This window comes from Oryctolagus cuniculus, chromosome 7, assembly GCF_964237555.1.
Source record: "Oryctolagus cuniculus chromosome 7, mOryCun1.1, whole genome shotgun sequence".
Classification (NCBI taxonomy): Eukaryota; Metazoa; Chordata; class Mammalia; order Lagomorpha; family Leporidae; genus Oryctolagus; species Oryctolagus cuniculus.
This window is the reverse complement of record NC_091438.1, coordinates 143,547,529-143,566,272: the sequence shown is the minus strand read 5'-3', so window position 1 is coordinate 143,566,272 and position 18,744 is coordinate 143,547,529. Positions and strand designations below refer to the sequence as shown.

General features: G+C 49.5%; 1 protein-coding gene across 17 annotated transcripts in view; it reads right to left on the bottom strand.

Moving 5' to 3' along the window:
• EYA3 (EYA transcriptional coactivator and phosphatase 3) overlaps positions 1 to 2,103 on the bottom strand; it is a 107,378-nt gene extending 105,275 nt beyond the window's left edge. For 15 of the 17 annotated variants that reach the window (XM_051856782.2, XM_051856783.2, XM_051856785.2 and 12 more), the window contains exon 1: positions 1,915 to 2,086. The gene's annotated coding sequence lies outside the window, so the exon portion shown is untranslated. Of the gene's footprint in view, positions 1 to 1,914 lie in introns of all 17 variants that reach the window. The other 2 variants (XM_002716084.5, XM_070078983.1) reach the window with 2 other exon arrangements.
• Between the last annotated feature and the right edge of the window lie 16,641 nt (positions 2,104 to 18,744).

Here is an 18,744-nt window from a genome sequence, read left to right as displayed (position 1 = left end):
TGGGCTTACACTTAAACATGATTGAGAAATACAAAGTTCAGAATTAAAAAAGGTTAAAAGATGGAGCTGCATCAAGTTGTAGGTCCCACTGCAGAGTTCCCACAGCTTAAAAGTCCACAAACCCTGGAGGTAAGAAGTCAGCCACACTCACTGGGATTAGTTTTTAAGGCTGGGAAATGATTAGCCAGAATTAAGAGTTTCTAGTGTAGATGCTTTGAAAGGAGGTTTGGAAAAGAAACTTTCCAAAGGGCTTCTCTCAGCAGTTAGTCAAGCCCTGAAAACCAACCAGAAGGGTCTTCCTCTGCTGCATCTAGGACTAAGGTGGCCCAGTGCCAAAGTCCTTGGCTAAAAATAGGTGAAGGGAACAGCCCGGTTTTCCAATAAGCACAGTCTACGCCTCACTCCTCTGTGTATGTATCACACAATGAGGGGAATTTTTCTATAACTCTTAGTCAAAACACAAGCAGGTGTTAAAAGCTGTATTCTGTTGACACTGAAGCACTAAATTTTAGAGCTTACAGAAACTAATCACACAGAAAACCATTGCTATAAAATGTTAGATATACACCATAAACATCAGGAAAACAAAAATAAAGCTAATCTAATCCTGTACTTCAGATCAAAAAATTTGGGAAATGGGGCACTAATAACTACTAAATCTAATCCTATCATGTTATCGATGATTTAAACCTCTGGAGAAATTTAAGAAAGAGGTCCTAAGTTTCAAAATGAGAAAAAGATGGTTTTAAAACTAAGGTAGCAACAATAGGAAAAAAAAAAAAACACAGAAGTTAGAAGGCTATTTTAAGCAAGAAGTACTGTAATAAGTCTGCCGTAGGAAGAAACAGGAATAACAAAACTTGTTAATACAGTAAAAATGGGGGCTCCACGAGGCAATGATACACAGCTGCACGTTGAGTCCAACTTCAGAAAGTTACTCTAAAATTACCACAGTGAACTCTCTAGCAGAAAATGTTTCAGTAACAACACACTAAGCTCATAAATCCGGGGATAAAAGCTCCCCCAAGAAACTCCTGTCCGCGCCACCCCAGAGACTGTCCCCAGGCGCGACCCGGGGCGGGGCGCCCCCCAGCACCCGCGTCTCGGGCCTGGGCTGCGGGCATCCTCGCTGGCGGGACAGAGTGCACAGGAGTGACAGGCCGTCCTCAGGCCCTGTCAGCGCCCGACATCCCACACCCGCACCCGCCAGCCGCCCCGAAGCCTGCCACCTGTTAGCTGCTCTTAAGAGAGCCCCCGGCCCGGAGCTCCCAGCGACGCAGTGGGGGCGCCTTTTGTGTTTAACTACGGAGGAAGCCGCCAGAGTGAAGTGCAGGCTAGGGAAACCTTTCCAGCAGGGAGCTTCGAGCAAAGCCCTCCCCCAGCTAAGAAAAGGCAGGACAACCCCAGGCGAGGCACTCGGGTCCCCTACTAGTCCCCGGGAGGAGCGGAGGGTCAAAGGTGACGAAAGCTGGGGGTCGAGGGCCCGTGACCCTTACGGGAGGCTCGGGTCTCGCAGTGGAGAAGAGCGAGCACTAGGTGGAGGTGGACCGTCCCGCGGGGTGCAAGATCGGCCAGAAGCTGGATCCGGAGACGGAGAAGAGCGGGGCCAGAAGGGGAGGCGGAAAACCGAGAGGCAGCGGCTGAGGCGAAGGGCAAGAAACTGGGGTTAGGAGGGCGCCGATGAGGCTGAGGGAAAACAGCAAGGCGAGAGGTACGCGGAGAAAGGCCGGGCTGAAGTGGAAGAAGGGAGGCCAGTACGAAGGAAAGGGCTAAGGTGAGGGAAGCATTCCAGGGACAAGGGACAGGAGAAGAGACCCCCCCACCCACAAGGACCGAGGCAGAACTGTTGACCCGTGCCGTTACAGGCTGTGCTCGACCGACCACGCTCGGACCCCGTCGGCGGCGGAGACTCACCCGAGGGCGACAGAACTCCCACAGCAAGACATGGGGACCGGTCCAGAGCCACGGTAGGACCCAGCAAGCGGAGGAAACCGCGGCGTTAGCGTGACCCGGAAGCGCATCCCTAGGAACCGGAAGTCAGCGGCCAGGGTCACCTCACAATCCACACCTCTTTCCGCCAGAACTCTCTGGGCGCATGCGTCGGGCTTCTAGGGCGGGGAAACCGCCTAGGCCCCGCCCCCCGCCGCCCCCCAAGAGCCCCGCCCATGTCCCGCCCGGCTCGGCGCCACGGAGTCTCGAGACCAGCCGGCAAGGCGGAGCTGTCCTTGCTGCCGGTCCCAGTGCCCCGCGTGAACGGAACAGTGGTGATTTTTCAAAAAGGGCTTTTACGAGCTCTTAAGATGCGTGTTCCTAAACGGAACAGGACAGGAAGTGCTTTGGGAGATTTAGGAAGACTGGGAGAAATGGGTGGGAAGTCTTGCAAGACACTTGGGAGGCTAGGCCAAGGTGATATTTTTATCCCTAATTGAGTTTATTCCTAATGTTATATTGAGCTTATAGTTAGCTGCACTTCTTGCACTTTACTTTTAGAGGCAATTTTAAATACTTCGTTCATTTTCAGTTGCAGCCCACTCGTAGGCAAGAAGCTGGGTTGCATTCAGGCTTGGTGGAGACCTGAAGTTTATTCTGTTGGGGCTGACGGGAGGACGCTGCCTGGGACACCCGCATCCGTACTGGTTTGCCTGGTTTCGAGTCCCAGCTCCACTCCTGATTCCGGCTGCCTGCTAATGTGCACCCTAAAGGTGGCAGGTGGTGGTTGATGTGAGTCCCTGCCACCACGTGGGAGACCCAGATTGAGTTCCAGGCTTCTGGCTTCAGCTTGGAACAGTCCTGGCTGTCACAGGGATTTGGGGAGAGACCAGCAGATGGAAAATAATCTCAAATTTTTTAAAAGAACACAAAATTAAAATGCAATATTAGATGTAAAAGCTCAAAGGGATGGCTACTGTGGCACAGCGTTTTAAGCCATGGTTTGCATCCCATACCAGAGTGCCTGGGATGGAGTCCTGCTTCTGCTTCAGAGCCAGCTTCCTGCTAATGTGCACCCTAGGAGGCAGCAGGGCATGGTCCAGGTAGTTGGGTCCCTGCCACCCATGTGGATGACCCAAATGGAGTTATGGTTCCTGGCTCCTGGATTTGGCCTGGCCCAGCACTAGCCACTGTGGCCAACTGAGGAATGAATCATAAGATGGAAGATCCCTCTCTCTCTCTCTCTGTCTTTCCCCCCTCTCTTTCAAAATAAATAAATCCTAAAAAAAAAAAAAAAGGTAAATCCGATAATTTGCCGCCTCTGTTGGTACTGTGAGTGTCCTGTGCATATGCTTGCCTCCTACAGTGTATTCACACAAAAGCAAAGAGCTCTTGTGAAAACCTTAATCAGATATTTCAGCATGAAAACCCAAATCCTTGCACTGGCCTACAGGACCCTCAACACTTAACACCCCCAGCTACAGCTCTGACATCTCCTACTCCCTCTCTCATCTCTCCACGTAAGGCACGCTGGCCTCTTTGCTCTTCCTCAAACCCACAGGTAGGCTTGGGCCTCTGTGCTAGCTGATCCCTCTGGCTGGAATGCTACCCGCACTGCCACCCCAGATTCCAGCATCACTCACCCTGTCACCTCCTTTGCATCGGTATTCAAATGTTGTGCTTTCATTAAGAACATAAACTCCATCAGAACATGGATGTTAGCCTTTTCTGTTCATGGGTATATTTCAGCACCAGAACAGAGCCTGGCACATTGTAGGCGCTCAATCAAGGTTCAATGAAGAATAAATTGCTGTGCCACCACCTCCACTAGGGGGCGCCCACAAGTAACCAATGTGATCTTCCCATAGCCCTATTGCTGAAGCAGCTACAAGAAAGATCACAAATTCCTCCCTAGAGCAGAGAGTGCTGTATCACACACCAGCAATAAAAGACTTCCAATGTATTTATAGTCCACTGAAACTAACGTGCAAGATCCTTACTGGGGTCTGCAAGGCCCTTGCTGGCCCACTTTTCCTAACTCCCAAATGGTATGCCCAGCCTCCTTCCTCTTACTGAGCTCCAGCCAAACTGTTCTATTTCTCATACAAACCAGGCTTCCTGCTTCAGGCTCTAGGCAGATGCTATTCCCTTTGCCTCTTTCCCAAACCTTCCACCGAATGGTTCCTTCTCCTGTGGCCTCCTGTTTCTCCTCTAAAGTAGCTCCCTCACCCTCTTCCCAAAACTCTTTCTTCATGCTCCTATCACTATTTGAAGTTATTTGTTTACGATCTGTGATGAGAAAGTGAGCTCCACATGGAGTCTTGTTCACTGCTGAAGTCCAGTGGTGCATGGTGGACGCTCGGTGACAAAGCAATCACCAACAACGGTTGAAGCTTTACCACATGGCACTGACTGTATATAGTAAATACATAAATGCTCAGATTTCCCTTTTTAAAAAAAAAAGATTTATTTATTTTATTTGAAAGAGTTGCACACAAAGAGAGATCTTCACTCCCCAAATGGCCGCAACGGCCGGAGCTGCGCCGATCCAAAGCCAGGAGCCTCTTCCAGGTCTCCCACGTGGATGCAGGGGCCAAAGGACTTGGGCCATCTTCAACTGCTTTCCCAGGCCATAGCAGAGAGCCGGACAGGAAGTGAAGCAGCTGGGTCTTGAACCAGCGCCCATATGGGATGCTGGCGCTTCAGGCCAGGGCGTTAACCCACTGCGCCACAGCGCCGGCCCCAGATTTCCCTTTTAATCTAACACACTTGGGTGCACCTATGAGTGTCTCCACTTCCTAAATCAGGAAGCTGAGGCGGGACAAATTGAACAGCTTGCGTGAGGCCACACGACCGGCAAGAAGCAGACCCAGGACTCGCAGCCCAGTCTGTGTGACGTCAGAGCCCTGGCTTTAACTGTGGGGCTGTGTTCCTGTCACTCTTCGGGAGGAAGGACAGGGAGCCAAACATGAATTCACTTATAACCCGGTTGTCTCTGATTTCATGCATCTTTCCTTGCCACCATGGTCAGTGAGAAGTAGAAATGTTTGTTTGGGGGTTTCCTGCCCTACTGCACTATTTCTGGGCACAAATCTAAAGAATTATGACAAAAATACAGTTAAAATTTTTTCCAAGTTCTGTTGTGAGTACTCAGATATTTATTATTATATTGTTTTCTCTTTTGTAGATTTGAAATATTTCATTTGAAATTTAATACAAAAGAGAAACTAATAATATAATCTAAAAATACTATTGTCAAATCACTCCAAACAAAAGCCAAAATGTGAATTAAAATACTGGGGGGGGGGGGTGGCACACTGGCATAGTGGGTAAAGCCACTACCTTCAGTGCCAGCATCCCATATGGGCACTGGTTCGAGTCCCAACTGCTCCACTTCCAATCCAGCTCTCTGCTATGGTCTGGGAAAGCAGTGGAAGATGGCCCAAGTGCTTGGACTCCTACACCCACATGGGAGACCCAGAGGAAGCTTCTGGCTCCTGGTTTCATATCTGCCCAGTTCAAGCTGTCGCGGCCATTTGTGGTGAACCAGCAGATAGAAGACCTTTATCTCTTTCTCTCTCTCTCTCTCTCTCTCTCTGCCTCCGCCTCTCTGCAACTCTGCCTTTCAAATAAATAAATAAATCTTTAAAAAAAAAAAAAAGCAGCACTTAAAAAAAAACTAAAGGGGTCTAAAATTAAGATTTTCAGACTATGAGTTTCCATTAAAAAAAAAAAAGACGTAATATGAAGCAACCTGTGCCCAATACTTCCGACCACTTCAGGCTTGGAATTCTGGGAACCAGGTTACATCTTTAAAATAAGTAGGACTAGAAAAAAAAAGACATAAGGGCGGGCTGCTGTCTGCTGCGCTAGCATCCCATATAGGCACTGGTTCGAGTCCTAGCTGCTTTACTTCCCATCCAGCTCTCTGCTAATGGCATGGGAAAGCAGCAGAAGATGGTCCAAGTCCTTGGGCCCCTGTACACATATGAGAGACCCGAAGAAGCTCCTGGCTCCTGGCCTTGGATCAACCCAGCTCTGGCTGTTGCAGCCATCTGGGGAGTGAACTAGTAGATGGTTCACTCTCTCTTTCTCTCTGTCTTCCCCTCTCTCTCCCTATAACTGTGCCTTTCAAATAAATAAATAAATCTTTAAGAAATATATAATGCAGGCGCCACGGCTCACTAGGCTAATCCTCCGCCTAGCAGCGCCGGCACACCGGGTTCTAGTCCCGGTCGGGGCGCCGGATTCTGTCCCGGTTGCCCCTCTTCCAGGCCAGCCCTCTGCTGTGGCCAGGGAGTGCAGTGGAGGATGGCCCAGGTGCTTGGGCCCTGCACCCCATGGGAGACCAGGAAAAGCACCTGGCTCCTGGCTCCTGCCATCGGACCAGCGCGGTGCGCCGGCCGCAGCGCGCCGGCCGCGGCGGCCATTGGAGGGTGAACCAACGGCAAAGGAAGACCTTTCTCTCTGTCTCTCTCTCTCACTGTCCACTCTGCCTGTCAAAGAAAGAAAGAAAGAAAGAAAGAAAGAAAGAAAGAAAGAAAGAAAGAAAGAAAGAAAGAAAGAAAGAAAGAAAGAAAGAAAGAAAGAAAGAAAGAAAGAAAGAAAGAAAGAAAGAAAGAAAGAAAGAAAGAAAGAAAGAAAGAAAGAAAGAAAGAAAGAAAGAAAGAAAAGAAAAGAAAAGAAAAGAAATATATAATGTGGGGCTGGCATTGTGGTGCAGCAGGTTGCGCCACCACTTGGGGCTCCTATGTCTCTTGCCTGACTGCTGGTTTGAGTTCCAGCTCCTCTGCTTCTGATTCAGCTTCCTGCTGATGCATCTTGAGAGGCAGCAGATGATGGCTCAAGAGCTTGGGCCTCTGCCATTCGTGTGAAAGACTAGATGGAGTTCTGGGCTCCTGGCGTGGGCCTGGCCTCAACCTTGGCTGTTGTGGGCATTGGGGGAGTGAACCAGGGGATGGGAGACTTTTCCTTTCTCCTTATCTCCCTCTCTCTGTTGCTCTTTCAAGTAGATGAAAACAAATAAATAGACATTTTTTGAAAAAATAAAACAAATGTATGTGTGATTATTAGTGTTTTGTAAAGCCACCATCTGCAGCACTGGCATCCCATGTGGGTGCCAGTTCAAGTCCCAGTTGCTCCACTTCTGATCCAGCTCCCTGCTGATGTGCCTGGGAAAGCAGCGGAGGATGGCTTGGGTGCTTGGCCCCCTGCCACCCACTCAGGAGACCTGGATGAATCTCCTCACTCTTGGCTTCAGTCTAGCCCAGCCTTGGCCACTGCAGCCATCTGGGGAGTGAACCAGCAGATAGAAGATCTGTCTTTCTGTGAATTTGACTTTTAAATAAATAAATGTTTCTTTTTTTTTTTTTTCTTTTTTTGACAGGCAGAGTGGACAGTGAGAGAGAGAGACAGAGAGAAAGGTCTTCCTTTGCCGTTGGTTCACCCTCCAATGGCCGCCGCGGCCGGCGCGCTGCAGCCAGCGCACCGCGCTGATCCGATGGCAGGAGCCAGGAGCCAGGTGCTTTTCCTGCTCTCCCATGGGGTGCAGGGCCCAAGCACCTGGGCCATCCTCCACTGCACTCCCGGGCCACAGCAGAGGGCTGGCCTGGAAGAGGGGCAACCGGGACAGAATCCGGCGCCCCAACCGGGACTAGAACCTGAAGTGCTGGCGCCGCTAGGCGGAGGATTAGCCTAGTGAGCCGCGGCGCCGGCCATAAATGTTTCTAAAAAAATATTTAAAAATTTTTTAAAGAGAAAAAGGTCTTTCATCTGCTAGTGCACTCCTCAAATGGCAGTAACCGTCAGAGCTGGGCTGATCTGAAACCAGGAGCCAGGAACTTCTTCTGAAGTCTCCCATGTGTGTTCAGGGGCCCAAAAACTTGTCCATCTTCTACTGCTTTCCCAGGCCATAGCAGAGAGCTGGATCGGAAGAGGAGCAGCCGGGACACGAACTGGTGCCCCTATGGGATGTCGGCACTGCAGGCAGAGGCTTAGCCTACTGTGACACAGAGCAGGGCCCATAGATAAATCTTAAAACAAAATAAACAAACAAACAAAAAACTATACCTTTGGAAAGGCCAGTGTGACACAGAGGGTTAAGCTGCTGCCCGTGATGCAGACATCCCATATGAGCGATGGTTCAAGTCCCGATTGCTCCATTTTTTTTTTTTTTTGACAGGCAGAGTGGACAGTGAGAGAGAGAGACAGAGAGAAAGGTCTTCCTTTGCCGTTGGTTCACCCTCCAATGGCCGCCGCGGCTGGCGCGCTGCGGCCAGCGCACCGCGCTGATCCGATGGCAGGAGCCAGGAGCCAGGTGCTTCTCCTGGTCTCCCATGGGGTGCAGGGCCCAAGCACCTGGGCCATCCTCCACTGCACTCCCTGGCCACAGCAGAGGGCTGGCCTGGAAGAGGGGCAACCGGGACAGAATCCGGCGCCCCGACCGGGACTAGAACCCGGTGTGCCGGCGCTGCTAGGCGGAGGATTAGCCTAGTGAGCCGCGGCGCCGGCCTCGATTGCTCCATTTTCAATCCAGCCCTCTGCTAATGTGCCTGGGAAGGCAGCAGAGAATGGCCCAAGTGTTTGGGCCTCTGCCCCCATGTGGGAGACCCAAATGAAGCTTCTGGCCCAGCCCCAGCCATCGTGACCATTTGGGGAGTGAATCAGTGGATGGAAGATATCCCTCTCCCTCTCCCTCCCCCTCCCCCTCCCCCTCTCCCCTCCCTCTCCCCCTCTCACTCTCTCTCTCTGTAACTCTACCTTTCAAATAAATCTTTTTTTTTTAAGAAAAAAATGTATCTGTGGAAATCTACATGAGATATGGATGGAACATTCTCTCCATTCTTACTACCCACAGCTTTGTTTTTACTCTGACCATACTTTGAGTGCATTCTGGTTGTCTACAGCTAGGTGACAAGCTATTCCAAAACTAGTGGCTTAAAGCAGCCATCACTGTATATACCTCATACATTCCAAGTCAGGAATTGGGACAGGGTTCAGCTGCGTGATTCTTCTGTTCCCCACTGCATCAGCCAGAGTCAGCTGGTGATATTCTGGTCGGCAGCTAGGCTGTTCTGCATCCTCCTGTTTGCTGCAGACGGCTAACCAGCTGGACTCAGCTCCCGCCTCTCACTGCAGTCTCAGAACCTTCCCCCAGGCTCTCTCCATCAGAGTAGTTGAACTTCTTAGACAGCCGCTCAGGGCTCCATACAGACAGGTCATAGAGGTTGCCATTCTTTTAAGACTAGCCTGGAAGGTGGCACAGCAGAACTTCTATCCTAGTCCCTTGGCTAAACAACCCCAGAGCTCACTTAGAATCAACGGAGGTGACACAGAGCCCACCTTGTGATGGGAGGAAGGTCAGAGAATCCATGGCCACCCTTATTCACCACAGAGTATGTTGTTTGCAGTCTGTTTCTATTTTTTTTTTCTCCCCAGGGCTACCATCAGAATAACGTGGACTTATTGCCATCAGAAGAACTCCTGAGGACAAACACATTTTGATGCGGATCTACCCGTTTATTTAGCAACCACTTTACGATATTTTAGGCTCTAAAGACATGGTAAAAAAAAAAAAATCAGAACCTCCTGTCCTAACAGAGCTCATGAAACAGAAATGCAGGGTGTGGAGTATGTCCGGCGGGGGCTCAGCATCCTGAGTCCAGTGGGCATTCTCTTCCTGCACTGCAGAGGTAGGAAGGTTACAAATGGCATTTCTCAGGCCCTCTTGCAGACGGAGTTGAGGATGGGAAGGAGATATTGTCAGTTAGATGCCGTTGAGCAAGTTGTGCAAGGTGGAAATGGGCAAGGGGCCTTGTCCTGTCCTTTGGCCATCTCTGCTGGCCAGTGGGATCCCTGCTGGAGAGCTGGGCGTTCTGCAGCAGCGCTGCGCTCTCCAGTCTCCCTGCACGAGCTCTGCCAGACAGTTACAGCCACAGAGCCACAAAGGCAGCAGTGACCCGTTCCTGGTCTCGTGATCCCCGAATCTTCGTTGTAAACATTATGTTACTGCCATCAGTAATTCCGGAGTTGGCCTCCTGAGGTGTCTCCTCCAGCCTTCCCAGTGCTTTTATAAGGATCCAGGGTCCTAAAATCAACTGCTCTCTGAAAGAGTTCACTCTAGCTCTTCCTTCTAGGTAGACTCTCCCATTCTTACCCAATAGCTACCTTAGAATTCCTCCCGCGGACGCCTCAGCACCTGATCTTCTTGCCCCTGACTCCTCCCACCCACAGCACAGCAGCTCCCAAGCTTTCACTGATGGGGCGGACGTGGCCAGTTCCCCCGCAGTGAGAAAGCCAACAGGCGAAGGCCAACCAGGTCCCAGGAGCCACGGGAAGCGTGGGAAGCAGCAAGTCGGTGCAGCAGCGGGAGTGATGGGTCCCACAGCACCGTCTTCCTGTTGCCTCTTAAGAAACAGAACCGCAGGATCCCTCCCCTTCCCCACAGCTATGAAATGGTGTTGAGACGACTCTACCTGGGCGCTGGCGCTGTGGTGCAGCAGGTTAAAGCTATGGGCTGCCGTGCCAGCATCCCATATGGGTGCCGGTTTGAGTCCTGGCTGCTCCACTTGGGCCTTGGGCCACTGCATCCATATGGGAGACCCGGATGGAGCTCCTGGCTCCTGGCTGCGGCCTGGCCAAGCCCTGATCATTGCGGCCATTTAGGGAGTGAACCAGAGGATGGAAGACCTCTCCTGGCTCCCGCCACCACCTTTCTATCTCTGCCTCTGCTTCCCTGTAACTTCGATTTTCAAATAAATAAATCTCTAAAGAAAAAGATCCGGTTCCCCGTACTGGATGCCTGGGTTCAGCTTTCAGCTCCAGTTCCCTGACTCCAGCTCCCCACCAGGGCACTGCTGGGGGTTCCAAATAATTAGGCCCAGCCAGCCATGTGGGAGGCCTGGAATGCATCCCTGACTCCTGGCTTCAGCCCAGCCCAGCCCCGCCCCAGCTGTTACAGGCATTTGGGGAGTGAACCAGCAGACAGGAGCTCTTTCTCTCTCTTCTCTAATTAATTAATTAATAATACTCACTATTTGATTTTTTTCCCCATGCTCATTCTCTGAAAGGTATAGTGGCATTTACCAGACTATGTGATGATGTCAGTGTTAATGGCTAATGAAATGTATAATATGGCTGGCGCCGTGGCTCACTAAGCTAATCCTCCGCCTGCGGCGCCGGCACACCGGGTTCTAGTCCCGGTCAGGGTGCCGGATTCTGTCCCGGTTGCTCCTCTTCCTGTCCATCTCTCTGCTGTGGCCCGGGAGTGCAGTGGAGGATGGCCCAGGTGCTTGGGCCCTGCACCCATATGGGAGACCAGGAGAGGTACCTGGCTCCTGGCTCCTGCCATCAGATCAGCGCGGTGCACCGGCCACAGTGCGCCCGCCGGCCGCGGTGGCCATTGGGGGGTGAACCAACGAAAAAGGAAGTCCTTTCTCTCTGTCTCTCTCTCTCACTGTCCACTCTGCCTGTCAAAAAAAAAAAAAGTATAATATATGCCGATTTTTTTTTAATATATTGTTTATTGGAATGGCAAAGTGAGAAAGAAGAAGTGGGTATTAGGAACCCAGGTACTTGGGGCATCCTGTGCTGCCTTCCCGGGCACAGCAGGGAGCTACGAAGCAGAGCAACCGGGACTCAAACCAGTGCTCTGACACATGATTCCAGTGTCACAACGGCAGCTTAATCTGCTGTGCCACATCGCCGGCTTCCTATACTCATATTATTAAAATTCCTTAATTTTGGCCGGCGCCGTGACTCACTAGGCTAATCCTCCGCCTTGCGGCGCCGGCACACCAGGTTCTAGTCCCGGTCGGGGCGCTGGATTCTGTCCCGGTTGCCCCTCTTCCAGGCCAGCTCTCTGCTATGGCCAGGGAGTGCAGTGGAGGATGGCCCAAGTACTTGGGCCCTGCACCCCATGGGAGACCAGGATAAGTACCTGGCTCCTGCCATCAGATCAGCGTGGTGCACTGGCCGCAGCGGCCATTGGAAGGTGAACCAACAGCAAAAGGAAGACCTTTCTCTGTCTGTCTCTCTCACTGTCCACTCTGCCTGTCAAAAAGAAAAAAGAAAAAAAATTCCTTAATTTTTATTTCTTTTTTATAAAGATTTATTTATTTTATTTGCAAGTCAGAACTACAGAGAAAGAGCGAGAGTGAGAGAGAGAGAGAGAGATATCTTTCATCTGCTGTTTCAACTCCCTAAATGGCCACAATGGCCAGGGCTGGGTCAGACCAAAGCCAGGAGCCAGGAGCTTCTTCTAGGTCTCCTGTGCAAGTTCAGGGGCTCAAGCACTTGGGCCATCTTCTACTGCTTTCCCAGGCCGTAGCAGAGAGCTGGATCAGAAGTGGAGCAGCTGGGACTTGAATCAGCTCCCACATAGGATGCAGACTAGTGGCTTAACCTGATGCACTACACTGCCAGCCCCTCTATTTTTATTTCTAAAAGAGCAGATGTAAATAGTTATAACCCATAGAAACAAAAGCTCATTGGAATCCTCAATAATTTTGAAGAGCGTTAAGGGATCTCAGATCAGAACGCTTGAGAACCGCTGAGCCGGGTCATTGAGTGTATACATGCTTGTGCTATCTGCAATGCCCCCACATTGGCCACTTCCGGCTGCCTGATTCCCACACACGGCCACACCCCTGCCATGTCCAGCACTCTTCTACCAGGATGCCTTTCTATTTTGATGAACACGCTTGAGACTGTGTCTTCTTGCACAGATGTCTAGGAACAACTGTCTTGACTCAGCCGTGCGACGCCACATAGCTGTGCACTGTCCTTGTGGACAACCCTAGGACCACAGCCCAGCCCCTTCTTCCTTGCATGTTCTTCCTGGACTTGCCGGGGATACCTGGATTCTACACTCTGTTAAGCTCTGGTCTGAACCACGTTTGTCTCCTCTTCCAGCTCCTGGTTCCCCTGTGGCCCCTCCTGGGGAGACCACTGGTCAGCTGCCCTGAGTGAGCCATCCCCACCCTGATCCCTGCCCCATTCCAGAGCATGAGCTGGGTCAGCCTGAGGTCGCATGCAGGTTTCCTGACAACCCAATAATAAGCTAATATTTGCTCTTAAAGATGACCGTACCTTTCCCAAGAATGCCATTCTCTGTGTATTTGTACTCTGTGAGTGGATTTCAAATTAAGACATAAATAAGCAAGGCATATTTCTTATGGATAGGATCAGGAAGGAGTATTAATTTCCATGTTCTATGGACCTGTCAAGTTTTCTTTTTTCCCCCTCTGGAGACAGACTGTGCCTGTATTAATCCCCACTGAGAGCTGTGTGCCTTTGGATGGGTCAAGCAATTGCTCAGTGCCTCAATTTCCCCACACGTAAGATGGAGATTTTAAAAACCATTTCCTGGGGCTGGGGCTGTGGAGTAGTGGGTAAACCCGTCGCCTTCAGTGCTGGCATCCCATATGGGTACCAGCTCAACTCCAGTAGAAGCAGAAGATGACCCAAGTGTTTGGGCCCCTGCACTTTTGTGGGAGAGCTGGAAGAAGCTCCTGGCTCCTGGCTTTGGATAGGCCCATCTCTGACCATTGCGGCCATTTGGGAGCAAACCAGCAGATGGAAGACCTCTCTCTCTCTCTCTCTCTATCTCTCCCTCTCTCCCTCTCTTTCTCTCTCTCCCTCTGCTTCCCTGTAACTCTGCCTTTCAAATAAATAAATCTTTTTTTAAAAAGTTCATGGAAAATGCATATTATAAGAAAATAAGCTTTTTGGCATGAATCCTGCTTTTGCACATATTTTTCTTAAAGATTTATTTATTGGTCTATTTATTTATTTGAGAAGTGGAGTTACAGATAGAGAGAGGGAGAGACAAAAAGGTCTTGCATCCACTGGTTCACTCCCCAAATGGTTGCAATGGTTGGAGCTGGGCCAATCTGAAGCCAGGAGCCAGGAGCTTCTTTTGGTTCTCCCATGTGGGTGCAAGAACCCAAACACTTGGGCCATCTTCTACTGCTTTCCCAGGACAGAGCAGAGAGCTGGGTCGGAAGTGGAGCAGCCAGGACTCAAACCAGTGCCCAAATGGGACACTGGGACTGCAGGCGGAGGCTTTACACCCTATGCCACAGCACCGGCCCTTTCATGTATTTTTGGAAGACCCTCATATGAGTGTTTAAAAATCAGAAAAGAATTCAGATACAGGGACTATGATATGCAGCTATCATTGGTTTAGAGATATGGAAAAAATTGTAATAACCTCAAAGTCCTGATTTTTATCAGAAACTAAAGATGTGATGCTATTAGCCTGGGACCATGCCTGCAGTGCCAACATAACATATGGGCACCGGTTCTTCAAGTCCCAGCTGCTCTACTTCTTCTTCTTTTTTGTAATAGAGAAAGAGAGCTCCTTTTTTTTTTTTTTATTTGACAGGTAGAGTTATAGACAGTGAGAGAGAGAGAGACAGGTCTTCCTTCCATTGGTTCACTTGCCAAATGGCCGTCATGGCTGGCGCTGCACTGATCCAAAGCCAGGAGCCAGGTGCTTCTCCTGGTCTCCCATGGGGTGCAGGGCCCAAGCACTTGGGCCATCCTCCACTGCCTTCCCGGGCCACAGCAGAGAGCTAGACTGGAAGAGGAGCAACCAGGACTAGAATCCAGTGCCATATGGGATGCTGGCTCCACAGGCAGAAGATTAACCAAGTGAGCCACAGCGCCGGCCCCCGGCTGCTCTACATCTGATCCAGCTCCCTGCTAATGCACCTGGGAAAGCAGTAGAAGATAGCTCGGGTCTTTGGGCTCCTGAACCCACATGGGAGACCTGGAAGAAGCTCCTAGCTCCCGACTCTGGCCTGGTCCTGCCCTGGCCATTGTGGCCATCTAGTGAGTGAACCATTGGATGGAAGACTTGTCTGTCTTTCCCTCTCTCTCACTGTAACTTTGACTTTCAAATTAATTAATTAATTAAAAAGAGAGAGAGAGAGAGAGAGAGATGCTATCAACCTAAGTGCTTTAGTGAATGCTAAACACTGGACCATCTTTGTTTAGGAAGATAAGAAAGAAGATTAGTGATTTTTTTACATCAGAGTCACTATAAAATTTAACATAAATCCAACAAATTCTGAATTATATCATAATAAAAAGATTGTCTTTTAATTAAAAAAACAAAGAGTTTTTCTGTGGTACTTGAATGTTTTTAATAATTCCAGAAAGTTAGCCCAGCTTATTAGAGTGAGGGGTGGTGGAGGGTGTCTTGCAGTCACCTTGGGCTGGGTATCACAGTAGCACTTGGGTTTTGAGTCTGGATTTTCTGCCACATGGACAAATGGTTTGAAGATTTTCTTTCTGGCATGATTACATGTGAGATGACTGCATCTCACAGCCCATGGCATGGCACAGGGTTTCATTTTATTTTAATCTGCAGCAGGATATTTTTGCGGTTATTCTATCTCTGTCTGAGAGCTCTGTGGCCCCACCACATTTATTAGTCATCCACCTTCATTTCACTAATGCTTATTCTGAATAAAAGTTTTTGATGCTTTAAAAAAATAATTCCAGGAAGTATTTACTTGTAATGCTGAGATTATTCATTTTTATTCTAGGAACTATAATTTTAAAAAGAAAGTTGTTTGTAGAAAACAGTGGTTATTCACTTAAAGTTGTAAACTATGTTTGTAATAAAAATTAATTTTACTCCAACATGGTGGTGAATTGACCACTGACTGTGAGCTCACTGATCTAAGTCGAATGAGCTTGGCCAGTATAAAATTCTTGGCAGATTATCTTACACTTGGGAATACTTCTAAGCACATTCCTTCATGTGAAAAAAGTTATCTAAAAATATATATAATATTGGGGGCTGGTGCTGTGGTGCAGCAGGTTTAGCCACCGCCTGCAGCACTGGCATCCCATATGGGTGCTGGTTTGATTCCCAGCTGCTCCACTTCGGATCCAGCTCCCTGCTAATGTACCTGGGAAAGCAGAGGAGGTGGTCAAGTGTTTGGGCCCCTGCACTTATGTGGGAGACCCTGACTTCAGCCTGACCTAGCCCTGACCATTGCAACCATCTGGGGAGTGAACCAGTGGGTGGAAAATCTCTCTCTCTCTCTCTCTCTCTCTCTCTCTCTCTCTCTATCTCTGCCTTTCAAATAAAATAAATAAATCTTTAAAAATTATTAATATAAACTTATTTTTAAAATGTTATTTATGGGGCCGGCGCCGCGGCTCACTAGGCTAATCCTCCACCTAGCGGCGCCGGCACACCGGGTTCTAGTCCCGGTCGGGGCGCCGGATTCTGTCCCGGTTGCCCCTCTTCCAGGCCAGCTCTCTGCTGTGGTCAGGGAGTGCAGTGGAGGATGGCCCAGGTGCTTGGGCCCTGCACCCCATGGGAGACCAGGAAAAGCACCTGGCTCCTGGCTCCTGCCATCAGATCAGCGTGGTGCGCCGGCTGCAGCACGCCAACCGCGGTGGCCATTGGAGGGTGAACCAACGGCAAAGGAAGACCTTTCTCTCTGTCTCTCTCTCTCACTGTCCACTCTGCCTGTCAAAAAAAAAAAAATGTTATTTATGTATTTGAGACAGAGTTACAGACTCTGCAAACAGCCTGGAGCCAGGACCCTCCATAATGTCTCCCACGCTGGTGCAGGGGCCCAAGCACTTTGGCCATCCTCTACTGCTTAGCAGGGAGCTGAATCAGAAGTGGAACAGCCAGGACTCGAACTTGCTTCCATATGGGATGCTGCTACACCACAACACTGATCTGATTCACAACACTTTAAGATGGTTAAAATGATAATTCTATGTTAATATATTTTACTACATTAAAAAATCATAGTCAAAAAATGCAGTACAGAATAAATGATGTAAAATTTTCTACAACTAGCCTGAACTCTTCAAAACATTCATGCCATGAAAAATCCACAAACATTAGGGAATTGCTCTAGATTAAAAGAGAACAGAGATCAAACAATCAAGTGCAATGATGAAACTTTGATTCAATTCTGCCTTGAAAAAAAAAAAACTCTTTAAACTACATCCTTGTGTGGTGAGTGTTTGGCCTAGCTGTTCAGACATTGGTTGGGATTCCCGCACCCGTACTGGAGTACTTGGGTTTGAGTCTTGGATCCACTCCCAATTCCAGCTTCCTTCCAATGTGCATCCTGGGTGGCAGCAGCAACAGCTCAACCACTTGGACCTGGATTGAGTTCTGGGCTCTTGGCTTCAACCAATCCAGCTTTCTGCTAGTGGCCTGGGAAAGCAGCAGCAGATGGCACAAGTGCTTGGGCCCCTGCACCTACATGGGGGACCCAGAATAAGCTCTTGATTTCTGTCTTCAGATTGGCCCAGCCCTGGCTGTTACGGCCACTGGGGAATGAACCAGGGGATGGAAGCTCTTTCTTTTTCTCTCTGTCTCTCCCTCCTTCTCTTTCTCTCTCTAACTCTGCCTTTCAGATAAATAAATCTTTAAAAAAAAGAAAAATAGGCAGACAGAGGTAAAGCAAATGTAGCAAAATGTTAGCAAATGTTGAATTTAGATGGAAGATATTTAAGCATTGTTCATTGTGTTGTTCTTTCAACTGCTCTACATACTTTTAAAAAGATTTTATTTATTTATTTGAGAGGTACAGTTAAAGAGATAGGCAGAGATATAGAGATCTTCCATTCACTGGTTCACTCCCCAAATGGCTGCAATGGCCAGAGCTGGGCCGATCCAAAGCCAGGAGCCAGGAGCTTCTTCCAGGTCTCCCGTGCGGGTGCAGGGGCCCAAGCACTTGGGCCATCTTCCCCTGCTTTTGCAGGCACATTAGCAAAGAGCTGGATGGGAAGTGGAGCAACCAGGTTTCTAACTGGTGTCTATATGGGATCCTGCTTTGCAGGCGTAGGCTTAGTCTACTATGCCACAGCACCAGGCCCCATTGTCAGAATGTAATCTGAGTAACAGTCACCCAAAGCCCCTCTGATAGTGGGCAGGGGTCTGCCCATCACTTCCTGCCACCTGGTGCCTCGTGCGCGTGTTCTGCACCTGGGCATAAAGCCTTTCCCTCTGTCAGCAAACCCATAGCTTTCAAATAAAATTGTTTCATTGCTTTTAAAGACCAGAATCAGTCACTGATGTTCTAAATCAATGAGCCATGGGTGAGCCAATGTTTTGTCTATAAAGGACATAGAAAAAAGATATAGAGAATGCTCCTACTACTTTTATATGACAGTCTATTATCTTCCAGGCAAGAGACAAACTACAACTGTGAAATGAACTGCGGGCCATCAAACCAATACAAAGCTCTCAGGGTCTGAACACATGCGAAGGTGCCAGAGGCGCTGAATGTTCCGCCTCCCCGGAATCCAGTGCCACTTTTCCAGCAAGGTAGGCGCTGGCAGATCGAGTGGGCAGAAAGCAGAAAGGCTTCTCTGAAGTTTGCAATAATGTGACTGCCACTCACTGAGCACCCACAGTCCCCGCGCTGTGTTAACCTACTTCACCGGCATTGCTTCACCAAATTCTCCCAATGGCACATCTACAATTCGGCTACATATAAACAGATTGTCTCCACTTTACACAAAAACTGGGTCTCAAGTTGGTGGGATCCCTAAGCCAACGTCCCAGAAATAGGAGGGGCAGCATCCAAGCACAAGTGTATGGCTCCAGCCCCGGGGGTGGGAGTGCCAGGCCCACAAAGGAGCCAGCCAGCTCTGGCTTTCTGGTCCAGCTCTCAGCAGCAGCCCTGAGCCCTAAGCCCCACCGCTCAGACTCTTGGGCCAATCCAGAGACAGGCCAATGAAGAGCAACAGATTCTGCTTCTCTCTGCCCACTCTCAGTGCAAAAGTTTCGTTTGCAGGTGCCTTTCACAGCACACAATTGTTGGC